Source organism: Heloderma suspectum, chromosome 3, assembly GCF_057233095.1.
Source record: "Heloderma suspectum isolate Gila_16-S chromosome 3, 16-S_ref, whole genome shotgun sequence".
NCBI classification, from domain to species: Eukaryota; Metazoa; Chordata; class Lepidosauria; order Squamata; family Helodermatidae; genus Heloderma; species Heloderma suspectum.
The window spans coordinates 129873226-129892476 of record NC_139460.1 but is presented as its reverse complement, the minus strand read 5'-3'; positions in this window follow the sequence as shown (position 1 = coordinate 129892476).

The following is a 19251-nucleotide window of genomic DNA, read 5'->3' as shown; positions in this document are numbered from 1 at the left end:
GCATACCGATGACAACACACCCCAGACCTCTGGATGACTGCACTCAATGGTTTCATGTAGATGTTGAACAGCATGGGGGACAAAACTGATCCCTGTGGAACCCCATACTGGAGAATCCACGGGGCCAAGCAGTGTTCCCCAAACACCACCTTCTGGAGGCAACCCTCCAAGTAGGAGCGAAACCACTGCAATGCAGTGCCTCCCACTCCCAGCTCAGATAATCTTTCCAGAAGGATACCATGATCAAGCCACCAAGAGGTCAAGGAGAATCAACAAGGTCACACTCCCCCTGTCTCTTTCCTGAGATAGGTCATCATACAGGGTGACCAAGGCTGTTTCCGTGCCAAAACCTGGCCTGAACCCCGACTGAAATGGATCTAGATAATCGGTCTCATCCAAGAGTGTCTGGAGCTGGTTGGCAACCACCCACTCAAGAACCTTGCCTAGGAAAGGAACATTTGCCACTGGCCTAAAATTACTATGATTTTCTGGGTCCAGGGAGGAATTTTCAGGAGTGGTCTCACTACCACCTCTTTGAGGTGGCCCGGGACCAGTCCCTTTCACAAGGAGGCATTAATCACCTCCCTGGCCCAGCCAGCTGTTCCTTCCCTGCCAGATTTTATAAGCCAAGAGGGACAAGGATCCAGTACAGAAGTGCTTGCATGAACCTTGTCAACATCCTTGAGCTGTACCAACTGAAACTCATCCAGAAGAACAGGACAAGGCTGTGCTCTGGATACCTCACCAGATTCACTGGAGATTCACTGCTATAATACTGGAGTCTAAGTCCCGGCGGATGCAAGAGATCTTATTCCGGAAGTACCTAGCAAATGCATTACAGCGGGCCTCAGAGGGGTCTACAGTGTCCTTGGAGCCGGCATGTAATAGCCTCCAGATGACTCTGAACAGCTCCACTGGGCGGCAGACAGTAGATTCAATGGAGGCAGCAAGATTATTATTTTTTGCCGCCCTCACTGCCCCTGAATATACTTTAATATAGACACATACTAGCATTCGATTGCATCCACTAGGAGTTCTTCTCCATCTGTACTCAAGCCATTTCCTATTTTGTTTCATCGCTCTCAGCTCTGAGGTATACCATGGAGCAGTATGAGCTCTACTCAGGAGAGAGTGCTCAGGAGCAATCATGTCAACCGCCCAGGTCATTTCTGCATTCCACAGACCAACCAGGGTTTTGACAGGAGAGCCCACCATATCAGCTGGGAACCTCCCCAGAGTCCTCTGGAAACCACTTGGATCCATCAGCCTCTGGGGGCAGACCATCTTAATAGATCCCCCACCCTTGCAGAGGGGAAAAGCTGTGTAAGTCTAAACCTCAGCAGGTAATGATCTGACTTTGACAAAGGGACTGATGCAAAGTCCCCCACCTTCAGACCACCATCTCCATGTCTAGTTGAGAAAACCAAGTCTAGATCGGGCCGATGACATGTTGGGACAGTCCCATGGTCGCCATGGAGGCCATGAAATCCTGAGCCGCCGCAGACAAGGTGTCCTCAGTGTGAATGTTTTATTTATTATTTATTTATTTGCTTTATTAGCCACCCACTCTAGAACCAACAGTCTGAGGGATCGCAATAGCGCACCTGAGACCACCTCCGTCAGCTCAGATAGGGAGTCTGTTGAGCAGAGGGGTGGGCAGTACACCAACAGAGTCCCCAATCTGTCCCACTGGCCCAACACAAGGTGCAAACACTCCAGACCAGTAGTCACATGGACAGGGAGCCTGCAGAGGGAGATGGAACTCCTATAGACCAGAATAACCAGGAAATACGTCTGGAGGTGCCCTGGAGGTTGACGACATCATGAAAAGGACCCACAAACTTCTGTGGGTGAGGAATCTCAATAGCAGGATAAAACTCTGTGTGAAGATTAACGGCATAATCCAAAACAAGCATTTCCTGTACTTGTTTTATTTCAAATCACAGCTTTGTACCATCCCTTCCTCCTGTGCTTGAAAACATTTTGTAGTTTTTAGTCACCCTTCTAGTCCTCCCTTGAGCAGCATTTTTAATAAATCATCAACTAATGATGTCTGCATGCACTTATGGGGACACAGAAGTCCCATTGTCTGCCTGTCTTTCATATCTAATATCGATAAGGCCTCTCCTCAGCATACACTGCAATAGTAATTCACAAGAAGAAATTGCTGCCTCTAAGAAGATTAAACAGGGGACTACAGGAACACAAAGCTCTGCTCCTCAAACCATGCTGCCGGAGCAAGCTTCACTCCTTCAGAATGGGCTTCAGGCGGCACAAGGGTTTTGTGGATAAGGCTGCCCCTTCTTTAGCAGTCAGATGATCCTTTGTTGCTGAGTAATGTTCAGCAGTGTCCTTGCAGAAAGAGACCAAACTATCCAGTACAATAAACTATAAATAATACTGGTGTACAGAGAAATGTGAAATACAAGTATCAAGGATTTAGGAACTACCTCAGTAAAACTGTCAATCTCCGGAATAAAAGGACCAGAGAACATTTAAGGGTAATGTGCCTTGCTTTGGGAAGGAGAAAGAGCAAGAAATACTGGAGATGAGTGTAACAAAATATAGGAGCCCTTTAACTTTTGTTTCCAATCATTTCCTTCAAAGATGCAAACTTTAAATTTTGTCAAAGTCACTAGTCCCAGTTCTGCTACAGTACATTGTTAATGAAGCCGGAGTAACAGTACTATCCCATTCTTGAGTTACATGAAGCTGGAGAAGGGTTGGTTTGCTACAGGATCTCCTATGATGATGTAACTCCAGCATTGTGTAGTTACGATGATATAGTGGAGTAGTTATGCCATTTTAACTTTAAATCAGTGTATGCACTGTGCCATCATAACTATGATGTCATAAGGGTGAAAGAGGCATAGATGGGGTGTGCCCGGGATGAGCAGTGGTGTAACAAATTTAGTTGGGATCTTCTCTCACAGGGATCAAAATAAGGAGATTGGGAGCAAGAAGTTTTAGTGATGCTGAAATAGTCCTTTGTCAAGGATTCATTAATATTGGATAAATAACCTATAGCTAACATTATGCTGCTAGCGCATATGGTGGCAGGAGGACATACATTATCTATTTGTTCCATGAGGCCTTAAAACCTATTATCCACAGAAAAAACTTTTAAATGTTCAGTAAGCACATTTCCCTAGAACCAGAAGACAATGTGTGTGTGTGTTTTTAAACCAAGCTATGGTGCTGCTTTTGGGGAGCACACAAAATAATATGGATAGTTCATTAGAAATAAAAACTAACAGTAGAGAGGCATATCTGATCCTCTTTAATGCTGCAGATTTGAGCAAGGATGTTCATCTTGCATTGTGTGTTATTCAAAGCAGTGGAAGGTATCTTTGTGCAGTAGCAGGAGTTTTCTGGATCAGGGGTGAAGTTAAAAGCAAAAAATACTGTATGTTCCACTCCAAAGTAAAGATGAAAGGGCCCTTCTCCCTCCACATGGATTATGCCTACCCCAGCACTCCCCAACCTGGTGCCCTCCATACGTGTTGGGTTATCATCCCTAGACAGCACGATGAGGAACACAGCTGAAGGGCTCCATGCTGGAGGATGCTGCCCTACCCAAATTCAGTCACAACTGCATCCTTGCATTGTCTCTTGGTTTTTACTTCTAAGTCCAGAAGTGTTACATGATTAAAAAAAAAAAAATGAATGGGTTGTCATTGAGGAATATAAGGACATGCAATAAAACATGCCTCTGCTATAAATTAATGCAGCAAATGTCTGTTTCATATTGCAGTGGCTCATATGAGCCGGTGTGGTGTAGTGGCAAGAGTGTTGGACTAGGAGCTGGGAGATCCGGGTTCTAGTCCCCACTCGGCCATGGAAGCTCACTGGGTGACTTTGGGCCAGCCACAGACTCTCAGCCCAACCCACCTCACAGGGTTGTTGTTGTGAGGATAAAATGGAGAGGAGGAGGATAATGTAAGCTGCCTTGGGTTCCTTGCAAGAGGAAAAAAGGCGGGGTATAAATGCAATAAATAAATAAATATGATCACAGAGGGGGAAATATGCCACAGTAACTTATTCCCCCCTCTGTACATGCTAGTTGCATGCTAGGGGGATTAGCATAATTGCCTTCAGCATCATGGCTTGTCATGCCATGTGAACCCGGCCAGGGTGACTTATTACCATGGGCACCAAGCTACCCCAAACCCTACAAGTCACCCTGGCCAGGTTCACATGACATGACACTACAAGCCATGCTGCTGAGCGTAATTATGCTAATCCCCTGACATGCAAGTGGCACACACAGAGAGGGAAATAAGCCATGTAGCCTCAATAGGATAACACCTTTAATACACCCTTCCCCAGCCCGGCACCCTTCAGATGTGTAGGATGACAACTCCCATCACCCCCAGCCTGGATGTGATGATGGCGGTTGTAGTGCAACACATTTGAAGGGCACCTGGAGAACAAGAAAAGCTTGTTCACAACCTTGTGACATTTTACTTAGCCATAGTAAAGGTGTTATCCTGACCAGACTTAAAATGGGTCTTGTTTCAGATCAGGTTTGTAATGTAAATATAAAACCTATATTGGGTGTAATGCTCATTTGCATTACAAATGACTCCTGAGCTGCTTTTGTCTGCATTTACAATGATCGGACATTAACAAAAGTAGCAGGAAAGGGGCTCAAAGGTTATTTCAGTTCCATGTACGATAGGGGCTCATAGGAGTCTGGGCTCATAGCCCAGCCCAGAGGAGTGAAGGGGTTCTCCAGATGGTAAGGCCCCTTGCCCGAAGCCCACCCCCTTTCCCCCAGCCACAAATCCTTTCGTGGTTTCCTGGCTTTTGTGAAGTTTTTTCCCGTTCTAAAAGGTTGAAATGCCTCTCCTAAGGGTTAGTTCCTGGCAGGAAGAGCTTTAAGCTAAAATATGCTGGTATTTGGGAGTCCATCCCATTTGCCTTTGGCCCCTCCCACCACTGGAGTGTGGCCCCTGAGAGCACCTCCAAAATGGCATTTGGCCCTCAGTCTGAAAGAGGTTCTGCAACCTAGTGAGATCTGAGGACAGGGATTCACCCTTTCTTAATTTGGACAGTGTGGCATGCTGAACCATATCTGGTGATACACTTTGGAAAGGAATGATAGAAGGGTTCAGAGTCAGACATATATACGCTTCTATGAAAGATGCAGTTTAGCTAAACTGGATTTCCAGCACCTTTGGCCTATTTTTAACATAACATTGTGCATCAGAGGTAGGATGTCTATGTACCTATCCATACATAGCTAAGCATGCTGGAACAAGGCATCCATGCAAATGGCTCAAACTCACATGCAGTTTATGGGATTGTTCACAGGGCTTTTGGAAATAGTAGCCACATGCACTCCCACATTTCTTCAAGCTGAAAAATAAAATAGTGAGGCCCTTGTTATTGAGATAGCACAAGGTGATCTCTCTTCTGGCAAGGCTGATTAAAGCTCTAGTGACTTCAGTTCCTTTGAGGTTTATTTTTGACCACTGGCCAACTGTTGTACATGAGCAGTACAAGTTTCATCTGGGTTTGCAGAAGATCAAAATGGATTTCCCACACCACTTGTCGAGCTGAAGAGGGACATTTATTTGGCAGGGGCAAAACGCTGATATCAGGTAAAAGGGAATGGGCTTTAGCAGCAGTGCAGAGGTCTGTTCTGGTCCGGGGCAGGCACCGAAGAGAATCCTGCAGCGTGCCCCCCCTTTCCCCCTCCCCTATGAAACTGAGCTTGGCATTGCATACTCTTCTTCCACCATGAAGTGGAGAGATTGCACAGCGGAGGAGTTAGTGACCTTGCATTCAGCAGCAGGTAGCTCGCACATGACTAAGTGTGAGGGTCTCCACACATTCACCTGTAGAACATACTGTTAATGTTAAGTTGGAGGGGGCGCAAAAGGTGCGGTATTGTATACAAGTGAGGGTTTGCATTTGAAATGTTTGAGAAACACTGTCATAACTTCGCTTAAGAAGACCTGTAAGATGACATAAGGAGATGTAAATAAAACAGTCAGTCGCATAATGATTTGGAGGACGGGGTTACTGAAAATGTTTGTTTTAAACAGAGCAACTTCTCTTTCTCAGCTGACAAAACACCTGGTGTCAAATTTCACAACTGTTAAGTAATTATTTGTAAACCAATTAAGCAATGTAACATTGTTCCTGAAAAGATGTTCACCCATCTTTCCACATCTATCCACACATCCAAGCTCTTTTAAAGGGGTGCAATTGTTAAGGAACACTGTCCACTTTCCTTTAATGGAAATATGGATATTTTGGGATTAGAGGTCAAACAGAAAACCGAGTATACTAAATTTTAAAATAATATGAGTGAGGCATATTTGTATTGTTTTGTCTCTTCCCCATAAAACCTCTTTTTTTATCTTCTTTGATCTTTATATGTGATTTTTAATGCTTAGGAAAATTGAAGGTTTTTTGCTATCATTGGGTAATGAGCTAGTTATGCTGTTTTCTGCTAGGTTACAGCTTTCCCCCCACAAACTACCTGATTCTTTGATTTGAGCTTGGACATTTACTTTCTCTTGTTATATCTCACACTAATGGGGCAGTTTTCTGCTCCCTTGCACTGAAGTAATGCTAACAAATGCAGTGGGAAATAAAAGAGTGCAAATAGTCACTCCATAAGAGTGTTTGCTAACCTAAACACAGCCTGATTGACCACAGAACAAAAGAGGTAATTTATATTGGTATAATTAAAGATAACTAATGCATATCTTGTATCTCTTTGCTCAGTATAAAATATGCATAGGCCTATATCATTTTTCTGCAGGTAATGCCAGTAAGCAACTACAGCATACAATCAGAAGACCATTTAAGTATGCAGCAATGATTAATGCCCAATTAAAAGCTGCATAGCATTTCAAAACATGTAAAGTGCTATAAAAGCACTAAGCATGATTACTATTCCTGAAAGAAGAAAAGTAATTAAATATCCCTAAGCAGAAACCAATGGCTGGTTTTAAAAACAAACAGAATTCTGCTATCTTTTTTTTTTTTTTTAACCTAACCTGTGTTTTCAAACAATCACTTAGGGCACAATCCTATACATGTTTAGACAGAAAACTATCTGAACATGCATAGGATTGTGCCCTTTACTTAAACTCATTACTCATAATGATATGCTGATAGCAGCAGATGAGGCAGGAAACCTGATTCTGAGCTGTGCCAGTTCAGACTGCATGTGGAGGTTAACACAACTGAATGCTTCTATATTAAAAGGAAATTCCATCATCCCCACATAGAAAACTAGGTATCAGAGAGAGGACTAAGTCAGGACCTCTCTCCCTGTCATCTATGTGGATGGTGTTTTTATAAAGGACTGAGGAGCATTAAATCTTATGAGGCCCCACCTGCCATCTGAAGTGGTATAGCCAAGAAACAAGTTTATTACCTCATCTGCTGTTTGTGAAAATGAGCCCTCTGTCTGTGGAGCTTCTAAATCAGAAGTGAGCAAACTGTGGCCCTCCAGGTGTTTTAGCCTACAACTCCCTTCATCCCTCACCACTGGCTATGCTGGCTAGGGCTGATGGGAATTGTAGGCCAAAACAGCTGGAGATCCACAAGTTGGCCACCCCTGCTCTAAACAGATGCTTAGTATATCACTGGATGAAAGATGATACCACATGCATCCATTCATTTTCCTTCTGGAATTGAGTTTTGTATTTTTGCCTATTGAGAATAAATTGCATTGCTATAAAAAAAGGTCTGCATGTGTTTTATACATACACTAATGAGTCTGTTGTTAGCTGCTCAGTATTCAGCTAATGGCCCATATGAATGCTTTGCCTCTGGCTTTAAGCTAACTAGTAAAGACCTTCCAATGGAACTCCTGATAAATGTTTCATGCTTATGCAGTACAAGGAATCTAACGGAACAACCAAACATAAATCAGTTCACTTAATTCCCTGGTGTGCATAATGCTATTGTATGGTTCTAGCAGATTCTTCATTATGGGGTTTATCTTTGAGTTCTTAATTCCCAATGAAAATAAAGATTAGCCAAAGTATCGTTCATTATTCAACTTCTGGAGAGTTGGACACAGTGAATTCGTCAAGGCATGCATGCTCACATCTTTTCAGTGCCATTGGGAAGACTCCCTTTCTCGGTACTTACCAAGGGAAAGCACTCATCTCTAATAAGCTCCTGATTGGAGATCAGAACTTTGCCCTGCCGGGGGCTAGATCTACACTTACCGCCTTTTTTCGCTTCCAATGTGGTTTCACTGCCCGCCTTTCACATTACGCGGTACCCGCCTCAAATTGGAACCGGAATTTCCCACTTCTGTGCTCCCGTTTTCAATACCCTAATATCCCGGTATTTCCCCTTAATGTGCTCTGATTTTCCACCTTCGCTACCGTATCCGGTTGTAGACCCCTCCCCCGCCTGTCCATATACAACGGTGTTTGTATTTCCTTCCTGTCCAAACACAGCTCTTGATGGCCCCATGTCTTCTTCTGGCTACTGATCACATAGCTTCCTCAGCACTCAGTGTTTCCTCAGCAACAAGCAAAGGGCTGGATGTGCAGGGTCGGCCCCAGTCAGTAGTTGGATGGGTGACTGCCTGGGAATCAGACTTCCTGCATTGAGCAGGGGGTTGTTCTATCCCTTCAAATGAGACTAAGTTTTACCCCCTCCTATCGCCCACTCTGGATGTTCTTTTTTAAATTAAGGCGTTATCCTCGCAGAATCGGGGCTTCTCCGCGATGTTTTTTTTTTAAATTCATGCATGATGTTCAGTCCTGCTTCCTTCTGAGACCTGCCCTGCAAAGGCTTTCTCTGCTTACTTCATAGTAGACATGCAGAGACTTCTCTGGTTACTTCTGAGAAGACATGATGTTCATCCTTACTTTTGAGTAGACATGCAGAGGGTTGGTGTTTGGGATGCTTTTTTAAAGTGCTGCTGAGTGATTCAGCCTTACTTATTTCTAAACAGACATGCAGAGCCTTATCCTGCTTATTTGTGAGTAGACCTGCTGTTCATTCGTACTTTTGCCTGTGGCTCCACCCACCACTGGAATGTGCCCCCCCCCCCCCAGCTTCTCTGAAATGAAATTTGGCCTTCAGGCTGAAAAAAGGTTAAACACCTTTGGTATATATAAGCTTTTGCCTTAAAGGACTACCTTCTCCCATATGAATCTTTTTTTAAACTTTATGATCTCTGGAGGACCTCCTTTGGGTTCTCTCACCATTGGAAATGCAATGGTCATGGTGGTGGGGCTATCTGGAATAGGGCCTTTCCTGCAGTGGCACCAACACTCTGGAATAGCCTCCTGGGGAAGCTCATTTCACCTTGTTTCCCTCCTAATATTTTGATGACTGTTAAAGGAAATTCACTTTCAGAGAGCTGTTGGAGGTCTTTTAAAAGATCTTATCCTTTGGCTGCTCTTCCAAGTTTTTCTGGAGTTTTCTTGATGTTTTTGTTTCATTTACTCCTGCTGCATTTAATGGAATTAATGAGTTGTCAATTGATTATGCTGTGTATCATATATTATGTTGTTTCAATATGCCTTTAATATGACTTGCTGGGAGGTGTTGGTTCAAAGAGCAGGACACATTTTAAAAAAACCCAAATACAATGTTATATGCTATTTCTGGTTTAGATGTAACCAAAGGAAGAAAAATAGATTATCGGAAATAACCTGCAGAGTGCAGAGCTAAAAGGCACTAGTAATCTCAGCAGAACTGATAACGTTTAAGTAAATATGTGGATTTTTCTTGTCGTTGGGACAGAGTGAACCATTATGATAAAGTCAACTACAGAGTAGGGCTCCTCCCATGGCACAGTGATCCTGGACTTCCCAGCATGCAAATTACCCATCCTGCTCCTTGATTGCACTGGGTTAATATCGACATTCCTTACAGCTTGGAACTTAGCAACTGTTCACTGATTACAACATAAGAGGTCAGTGGCTGTGTTCTAAATTTTCCTCCAGCTGACGATAGTGTTTCACACTACACTTTCTACTTCCCAGAGCGATGGGAAGATCCAGGATATGCTTTTCTAGTAGCACTGTAAAACTGGGATGGGGAACCTTTGGCCCTCCAAACGATGTTGGACTCCAATTTCCATCACCCCCAAGCAGCCTGGCCAATGGTGAGGGATGGTGGGAATTGTAGTTCAACAACATCTGATTTGGGATGGAGGTTTATATCTTTTGTAATAAATTGTTTCATTCCAAACGTCCAGGTGCAGCAGTAGTAACCAAGCATAGGCAGTACTTGTCTCAAAGTAGCACTAGTCCAGAACATCAGTTTCATTATATAAAAAAGTGGCTTCTGCCAGCCAGGAACCTTTTAGCAATCTTTCTCAGCAAGTTCTAAAATACCAAACTGTCTCCTTCCGTAAGGATGTTCCCCTTGCCAAACTATCTACTTAGAAGGCTGTTACATGTTCCAAAAGCTTAGAAGAGCCGCTGCCCATAAAGCTGTGGAACAGCTTTAGAAAGCGATAGAATGCTTTAGAAAGAATGCTTTTCATTCTTTGCAGAGTGGTGGTAGATAAATAAAATAATTACATAAATAAGCAACACATTATTTCTTCTATTTTTCTTTTCTTTTTGAAAGAGCAAAATAGCACTATTTTGCTGTAAATGGACCCCATCATAATGACAGGAAACCAGTAATTAAACCTGCCTCCTGTGGGAACAGAAGTGGACATTGAGGCAATTAAGAGGGGCAATTCAAGGGGCAATTAATAGGCTAATTCCCCCACCTCAAATCATCAGAAAGCAATAGAAATGGACTGAATTGGCTCACAGGAAGTTTTTAATGAAAACAGTAGAAGACCTCTTGAAAGCTACAGTAGTGCCTTGCCTGATGATACTAGGCAGATGGATGCTGCAATCTGCATTTTATTTTATTTAAAACACATACAAAAAAGAGATCTAAAATCATATTCCTGATTTTTTGCCCCTGTCTTCCACCATTACTTTTTCTCACAGCTCCTTTCCCTCTTCCATGCCATAGGCATGCTTTCTATTATTTGTTTCTATCCCAGGCTTCATTACTCTCAGGCCTACTTTTCACAAGGAAAAAAATCACCACTGGCCACTAGTGTTTTCCCCCCATCCTACTCCCCTTATTTCTAATAGAGGAGTGTGCATTTTTAAAGCTGGTGTGTGTGTCTTTATGGCAAGCAGGGAGCCCAGCAGTAGTCAGGGGAGGATTGGCAGCTTTGCTAAGCTGGGGCAGCCAGCTGGAGAGCACCAAAAGTGGGCAAAGGAGCAGCAAGTGAAAAAAAAGGGAATCTTTTTCTGAAAGGGAGATTTAAAATAATTACAGCAATCCAACCTAGTTCAGAATACAAGAAGAGATGGAATCCCTATGCACGTTCTACTGGAAAGCTATCTAAATTTATGTCCTAGCAGGAGATGCCACTATGTATTTGATAGCAAGCTTCCTTTTACTGCCATAGAAAACTATTATTAGCTCTGTATGAGGAAAAGCGGTTTGTCTGTAAGTTACTTAGCAGTGCTACTCTCTTTGTCCGTAGTCTGTTCTATACATCAGGACACAGAGCTATAGATATTATTACCTCCTAGGAGGCATTATTCGTCTCTCAGTTTTGTGATGGTGGCAGAAGACTCAGGACAAATCTGAGAAAACGTGGGTTAGAACTCATCTATAGAACATATAGTGTGGCAGTAATGGCAGCAAAAAAGTACATTTTTCTCTAACACTACAGTGTCATAGTGCCCTCCTCTGAGTGGGTAAGAGCCTGTTACACCTTGGCAACTTCTGAAGGAAGAACCCATGCTGGGGCCCATGTTGAGTATCTTGCTAAGCCCTTTGCTGATAGAATTGCTTGGATACCTTCTGACTTGTATGACGCATTGATTCTGACTTATATTCTACATACATTACAGACAGAACTTTGGTTCTTCCTGGGACTTCTGCTTGTCCTGTTGCTTTGCATACTTTGGAGTTTGTGCAGCTTTAGGATGTGGACAAGATCCTTGGAGTTGTGAGGCCTAACACTTGTGCACTTGAGCATTAACCGTCCTGGCTGATTAGATCAGCCGGAGGAGAACTGGCCGTTTGACCAGTGGAGGTCATAAATGCCTCTTTGAGGAAGGGGTGGCTCCTGGAGCTTTGACAGAGGTTGTGGTGCTGCCACCCATGAAAAATGAACTCTTTCCCAGTTTAAAGGCACAATCCTATGCATGTCTAGACAGAAAAGTCCTACAACTCCTGGCTGAGGAATACTGGGAGTTGTAGGACTTATTTCTGTCTAAATATGCATAGGATTGCACCATAAGGCAATTATCTTCCAGCAGGTGTTTGGGGCACATAAAACCTTTTAGGGTGCAATCCTATAGGGACAGGCGGCCACCTCTGAACTCGGAGGCGACCGCCTATCCAATGCAGGGCAGGAGAAGCATGGAGGGGATGGTTCCCTCTGTACTTCTCCTGCCCTGAATTTTTGGCTAGACAGCCGATTTCGGCTGTCTAGCCACGGGAGGGTGGAGCGGGTGAGGAGGCTACCAGACGACACATAGGATGTGTCGTACCGGCATTTCTGCCCCCCCCCCCGGAATGCCCCCTGGAATTCCCCTTTTTGGCCGCTCTGCGCTCCTCTTGTGAGCGCAGAGCATGGGACTGTTCCACGCTGCCTGCGATGGGGCGCGGAAGGGAGGGAAGGTCGGTTGCTGGAAAACCAGATATCCTATGACTGTCTAGCTGCTGTCTAGTGGCCATAGGATTGCTCCCTTAATCTCTGTTATAGCTGCTGGTTACTTTCCCAGGTCTGTACTACTTTTTATTGACTGATTTTATTTGAAATTGTGTGTATTGCTATGTTGATTTGTTTTATTCTATTGGGGTTGGCCACTGCAGAGAAGAAGAAAAAGAGCCTATTGGTTTTAATATGCATTCCTGGAAAGTGGGAGGTAATCAGGGCGAGACAAGATTCTGTGAACCTTGAATTTCAAAGGTTACGAGTTACGACATTCTATTTCCTTCAGTTCGATTCTTTAACCTAATTTTCAAAGACACAGAACAGAAAGCTACTGAATACCTCTTGCATTGTTCATTGACCTGGGTGCAACCAGACCTTGGAATTCATTCCTGTGTTGCTAGAGGAGTCTGTCCATGAAATAATTTATAACATTTTTGCCTTAACTAAAAGGAGAAACGAAAAGGAGATTGAGGTTGTATTAAAAGAAAAGGCAGTGGAGAACAGAAATGTTCTCCCTGTTCAACCTTCTCAAAGAATTCAGTCACTAGCATGTATCTATATGACCCCGGATCTATTACTTGGATACTCCAAAGGTGGTCAATAAAATATATTAGATGGTATCTACACTATGTCATCATTGCTGTAATGTAGACAAATCCTCATTATTCCACATGTTTTGCAGCTGCTCTAACCTAATTTTCAAGGGTACCATTGTGGAATTATATCAAAGATTATTAAGTTTTATGTCCACAGACTTTATAGGTTGTGTCTACAGGGAAAGAATTCAAGCCAATTATGAAACAGCAATGATCTGATCAGGTTGTATGGAGGGACAAAATAGATCACCCTAAGCGGAAAAGGGCAGAATAGTCACAAAGTGACCTGTACATTTTATGGCAAAGATGAATGGCATATATGTAGAAAGAAAGAAGTTACTCATGCTCCAGAGCACATGTAACTTGCATCGGGCAGAGGGAGATGGATGGATGATGATAAAGGAAACGCACGCAGGCCTCTCATTCCCCCAAATGGTCAGTTGTGTTGCCTGCCTGAACCTATTGTGTGTGTGTAAAACTGCAAAAACGGAGCTTTATTGAGCCCTCTGGGACTCTTCTGCATGGAGGCACTGTCCCCACATTGAACGGGATTGAGCTCAATATTTCATAGAGTTTTGCATCCTACAGAATGCTTAGTGTTATGTTGTAGACATTACCAAGTAAACAATTATTGAACCAGCTCTTTGATTCAAGCCCCAAATTCCCATGTCCTACTGCAATGGACCTCTAACCAAGCCTACTAAACACAGGTAACTGAAATAATCACACTTTAATCACACATATATTAAGGTAAGTACAGTGTCATCAACAAATGGAAGAACTGCAGTCTATTATTGCAAGGTGTGTCTTCCAATGAGAACTATGCATGTATAATTGCAATAATGGATCCCTTAAGGAGCTCACATAAGGGGGCTCCGCCAACCTGCTTCCTTCCAGAAACAAGCATTTCTACTCGTTTGGGGGCTTCCCCTAGGAAGCACTCAAACTCCCTTGCGTAAGTGGTGGGTCCTGCTTATGCAGTAGAATTGGTGGGACCCACCACTTGTGGAAGGGACTCAGTGAAGCAGAAGGGAATCGGTGGGGCCAATAGCACCCTGTTGGATTCTGCCCTGCATATACAAAACAATATTGGCTCTGGTTGCAATTGTGTGATCAACTTTTTCAGGGGAAGGAAATCCTTTAGCTTCTTAGAAGGATATTTCAGTACACTTTCAAGTAACACACTTTTTTATATATATATAAAGGGAGGGGAACCTATTTGGAGACCAAGTTACTGGAGAGTATTATTGCTCATAAAGGAAAGGAATAGCCCTCTTCCAGCTCTGTTATTATACCATAGTGAGAGATGGGATTTACAATGCATCTTAGAGGTTGCTGGTACACCAGGCTCGTACATTAGAGGTGACATGACACCATGTTCAAATATTAGTCAAAATTGCAAAATGTCTTGTCTATACTCACTAAGGGAGATAATCTCCTAAGAAATGGGATTATAAACAGAATGCACAGCCATGCTTTTGATAAATGTGCTACATGCCTAAATACATTACCAGTTGAAAGCTACCCTGCCTTTTCTCAACTTCAAGAAAACGACATATTTTTGTCAGGCAGCCAGGACTAGAAACATCCCTGGAAACAGCCAGTGCTAGAAAAGGGGTTTTGTGTTTTGCTGCCTCTTGTGCTGAGCCAGTTAAAGCTGCAGAGAGAGGGTAGAAACAGTTGTATTATCATTCCCAGATTTGACCTTGGCTCCATCCATTAAGCTGCCCATTGGTTCTTTGCCTTCTGGCTTGACTTAGCCAGGCTACAAGTGTTTCTGGTTCAGGCCTTGGGTTTTGCCTGGGCTACGGACAGATTCTGGTCTTGTCTCTGGTAGCCTTCTGTGTTCCTGCATTTCCCATCATTCCTACTTATTCCCCTACCTTTCGTATCCTGCCAAGACCTCCAAGCTCTGCCACTGCATTTCCTACTGAGCTCCAGTTCCATTCTGCTGGACCTCATGCCTCTAACATCCTGCTCTTCTGGTTGTCCATGCCCATTGACAGCCTTACCATTAACCAGTTGCCTCTAATCATTTCTAACTTTGCATTGCTGTCTTCTTTTGTTCTCATTATTGGTGGTGCTTTTCCTTTTGTTTGGGTGATGTGTAAGTGGCCACTCTAGTCTTAGTTTATGCAGGCATCAGGCCTTGCTAGAAGCGGAGGGAGACTCCAGACTTGTCCTCCTGGTCACCACCAAGGGCAGTGGAAATTTTGGAGGTGGTCCTGCGTATGCCAAAATGGCACAGCCAAGCATTTATTGAGCAAATCTTAATGTAAACAGTTCTCCCAATATTTGAAAGTTATCTCGATACTCCATAAAGTCAAACTTTTGATTGCTTTGGGAGGCAGTTCACCAAGTACATCTCCCACACAAGCCCCACTAAGATGGATCACATAGGGTTGCGCCCTGAGTCTGACTGAGATGAAAGGGGCCTTGTTGTTGTTTATTCGGTCAGTCGCTTCCGACTCTTCGTGACTTCATGGACCAGCCCACGCCAGAGCTTCCTGTCGGCCATCGCCACCCCCAGCTCCCCCAAGGTCGAGTCCGTCACCTCCAGAATATCAGCCATCCATCTTGCCCTTGGTCGGCCCCTCTTCCTTTTGCCTTCCACTTTCCCTAGCATCAGCATCTTCTCCAGGGTATCCTGTCTTCTCATGATGTGGCCAAAGTACTTCAGTTTTGCCTTTAATATCCTTCCCTCAAGTGAGCAGTCTGGCTTGATTTCCTGGAGTATGGACTGGTTTGATCTTCTTGCAGTCCAAGGCACTCTCAGAATTTTCCTCCAGCACCACAGTTCAAAAGCATCTATCTTCCTTCGCTCAGCCTTCCTTATGGTCCAGCTCTCGCAGCCATAGGTTACCACGGGGAAGACCATTGCTTGAACTATGCGGACCTTTGTTGTCAGTGTGATGTGTCTGCTCTTAACTATTTTATCAAGATTTGTCATTGCTGTCCTAATTAATCACATATAACTATAGCCAGAATCACATATTTACCGGTGGGATATACACATATTCAATATAGAACAAGCAACTGATTATGTTTGGGAAGAAAAACACCAAGATTGAATATTATTTCAGCATCCCCCACATTGCAGAAAGGAATTGCTCTGAATTTTCCCCAGTGCACTCATCTTTCCCCTGGTCCTGAATTGCTTGCATTGCCTCTCTCTTCATCAGTCTTCCCTGTTCTGGTTTGCCTGCAGAAACATAGTTGCCTGCCTGCCTGCGGCTCTAGGCCAGCTTCCTTTCCCCAGTGGTGGCACCAAACTGCCTCCTTGTGGTGCTGCCTTTTGCTGAAGCTCTGCTCGGCAGCGGGAAGGCACCCTGAGCCAAGTGCCTGGAGCTGAGCAGGTGGAAGGTCAGGCTGCGTTGCCAGCACTCCTTAGGCGTTCCCAGCCCCAGTGCCACCCACCCAGGGCGGGGTGTCAGTTCCAGAGATTATCTTGGCTCTGCCTACATCTTGGGAGGCAGTAAAAGCACCTGATCCTCCCATCCCCAAAAGACCACCTCCAGCCAGCTTCAAAGAAGAATCGTCTTGCATTCATTCAGAACTGTGTCCCTGGCAAGACACAACCAATGACATGTGCATATATCAATGGCATCCACAGAGGTAGTCAAGTAGCATCTGATGATCCTCTAGACTCCATTGCAACCTTCCCTATCGTGATGCCCTCCAGATGTTCTTTACTGCAACTCCCATCATCCCTCACTATTGACTATGCTGGCTAGGGCTGATGGGAGTTGCAGTCCAACAACATTTGGCAAGCCACAAGTTTCCTGTTTCAGGGCAGCCTTCCTTAAGGCTGCCAACCTGATGCCCTCCCAGCATCCCCCAGCCTGCAATCCAACTCATCTGCAGGGCACCAGGGTAGGGGAAGACAGCTCTAGAGTTGGTGTAGCATAGTGCTTAAGAGATGAGGGCTGCAATCCTATACATACACACACCTGGGAGCAAGTCCCATTGAACACAGTAGGACTTACTCTTGAGTGAATATGCATAAGGTTGCCTGTAGGGCTGCAATACTATACACACTTGCATGGGAGAAGCCCCATTGAATGCAGTGGGACTTACTTCTGAGCAAATAGGCATAGGACAATTGTGGGCTGTGCATGGGCCATGCAACCTACAACACAAGATGAATAAGTCCTGCTACTGTAAAGTCTCCAATTCCACATTGTACCCCCTCCCACCACCATCCTGGACCCCTTAGCTAGCGTTTCTCAGAGTAGTTCCAGTGGTTCCATGACATGATCCTGGATGAGGGTGCAGACCTGGCATGTATTACGGAGACCTGGCTGGCCGAGGCTGCTGCTCCAACCCTTGCAGCCATGTGTCCAGCTGGATTTTCGTATGCACTGCAGCCGAGGGCTGGGGATCGGGGAGGGGGAGTGGCTGTTATCTACCAAGAGTCCTTGGTCTTCACCAGACCCCCCTCTCCGGGAGACCAAGGTTGCTGAGTGCATGTACTGGAGGTTGGGCCCGAAGGGCAGTCTGGGGATTCTGCTCATGTACCGTCCACCCCGCTGCACAACTGACTCCCTGGCCAAGGTGCTTGAGGTGGTCTCTGATGTGCGTGTGCAGTCCCCTAACTTACTGGTGTTGGGGGACTTCAACGTACATTCGGAGGCCATCCTCACAGGAGCACCTCGGGACTTCATGGAGACCATGGCCTCCTGGGAGCTGCACCATATTCTAACTGGGCCCACCCATGTCATGCACTAGACCTTGTGTTTGTTTCTGGAGAAGTGGGGAGTGATCTGGAAGTCGGGGGTATATCCACCACCCCCTTGTCATGGTCAGATCACTATCTGGTGACGTTGGACTTCTCGGTTCCACAACCCCTCCGCAGGGGTGGAGGGCCCATTAAAATGGTCCGCCCCAGGCGTCTTATGGATCCAAATGGATTCCTGAACGCGCTTGGGGATTCTCTGGGGCATGCCAACGGCCACTCGGTCAAGACCCTGGTGGGTGGCTGGAATGCCACAATCACTGGGGCATTAGATCAGGTGGCTCCGAAACGCCCTTTCCCCCTGAACAGGGCTCGGACTGCACCATGGTTCAATCCGTGGTTACAAGCTCTGAAACAGGAGGTGAGACGGCTAGAGTGCCGGTGGCGGAAGTCTCGCTCCAAAGACGATCAGACACGGGCTAGAGCTGTATCTTCAGCCTATCATGTGGCGGTGAAGGCAGCAAAAAAGGAATATTATGCTGCCTCCATCGCGTCTGCAGGAGGCTGTTCCAAGTGGTCCGGAGCCTGGTCGGTCCTGTAGCTCCGGAACCACTGGAGCTTTCTAAGGCCTCCTGTGAGGCCTTGGCAAGGCACTTTGCAGATAAAATTGATCAGATTAGGTGTGTTACTCTGCACGCTGTGGATACAGTTAGTGAGCAAGAGGCGGCCTGTGGCAAACCTGTTTTGTGGCATCGGTTCCGGCTTCTTCCTCCTGATGAAGTGGACAAGGTGCTTTCATCGGTACGGCCGACCACCTGCTTACTTGATCCTTGCCCATCTTGGCTCATTATGAGCTGCAGAGAGAGACTGGGTGAGGGGATCAGGGCGGTGGTAAACGCCTCCCTTGAGGAGGGAGTGATGCCATCAGCCCTCAAGGAGGCAGTGATAAGACCACTCTTAAAGAAGCCCTCCTTGGATCCTCAAGTTTTGAACAACTTTCGCCCAGTCTCAAATCTGCCATTTTTGGGCAAGGTGATTGAGCGGGTGGTGGCGGTGCAGTTGAAGGCACACTTGGAAGAAACTGATTATCTAGACCCATTTCAATCGGGCTTCAGGCCTGGGCATGGGACAGAAACGGCCTTGGTCGCCTTGGTAGGTGATATGAGGAGGGCTCTGGATAGGGGTGAATGCTCCTTCCTTGTTCTCCTCGACCTCTCAGCGGCTTTCGATACCATTGACCACGGTATCCTCCTGGACCGCCTGGAGGGGTTGGGCATTGGGGACACCATATAGCG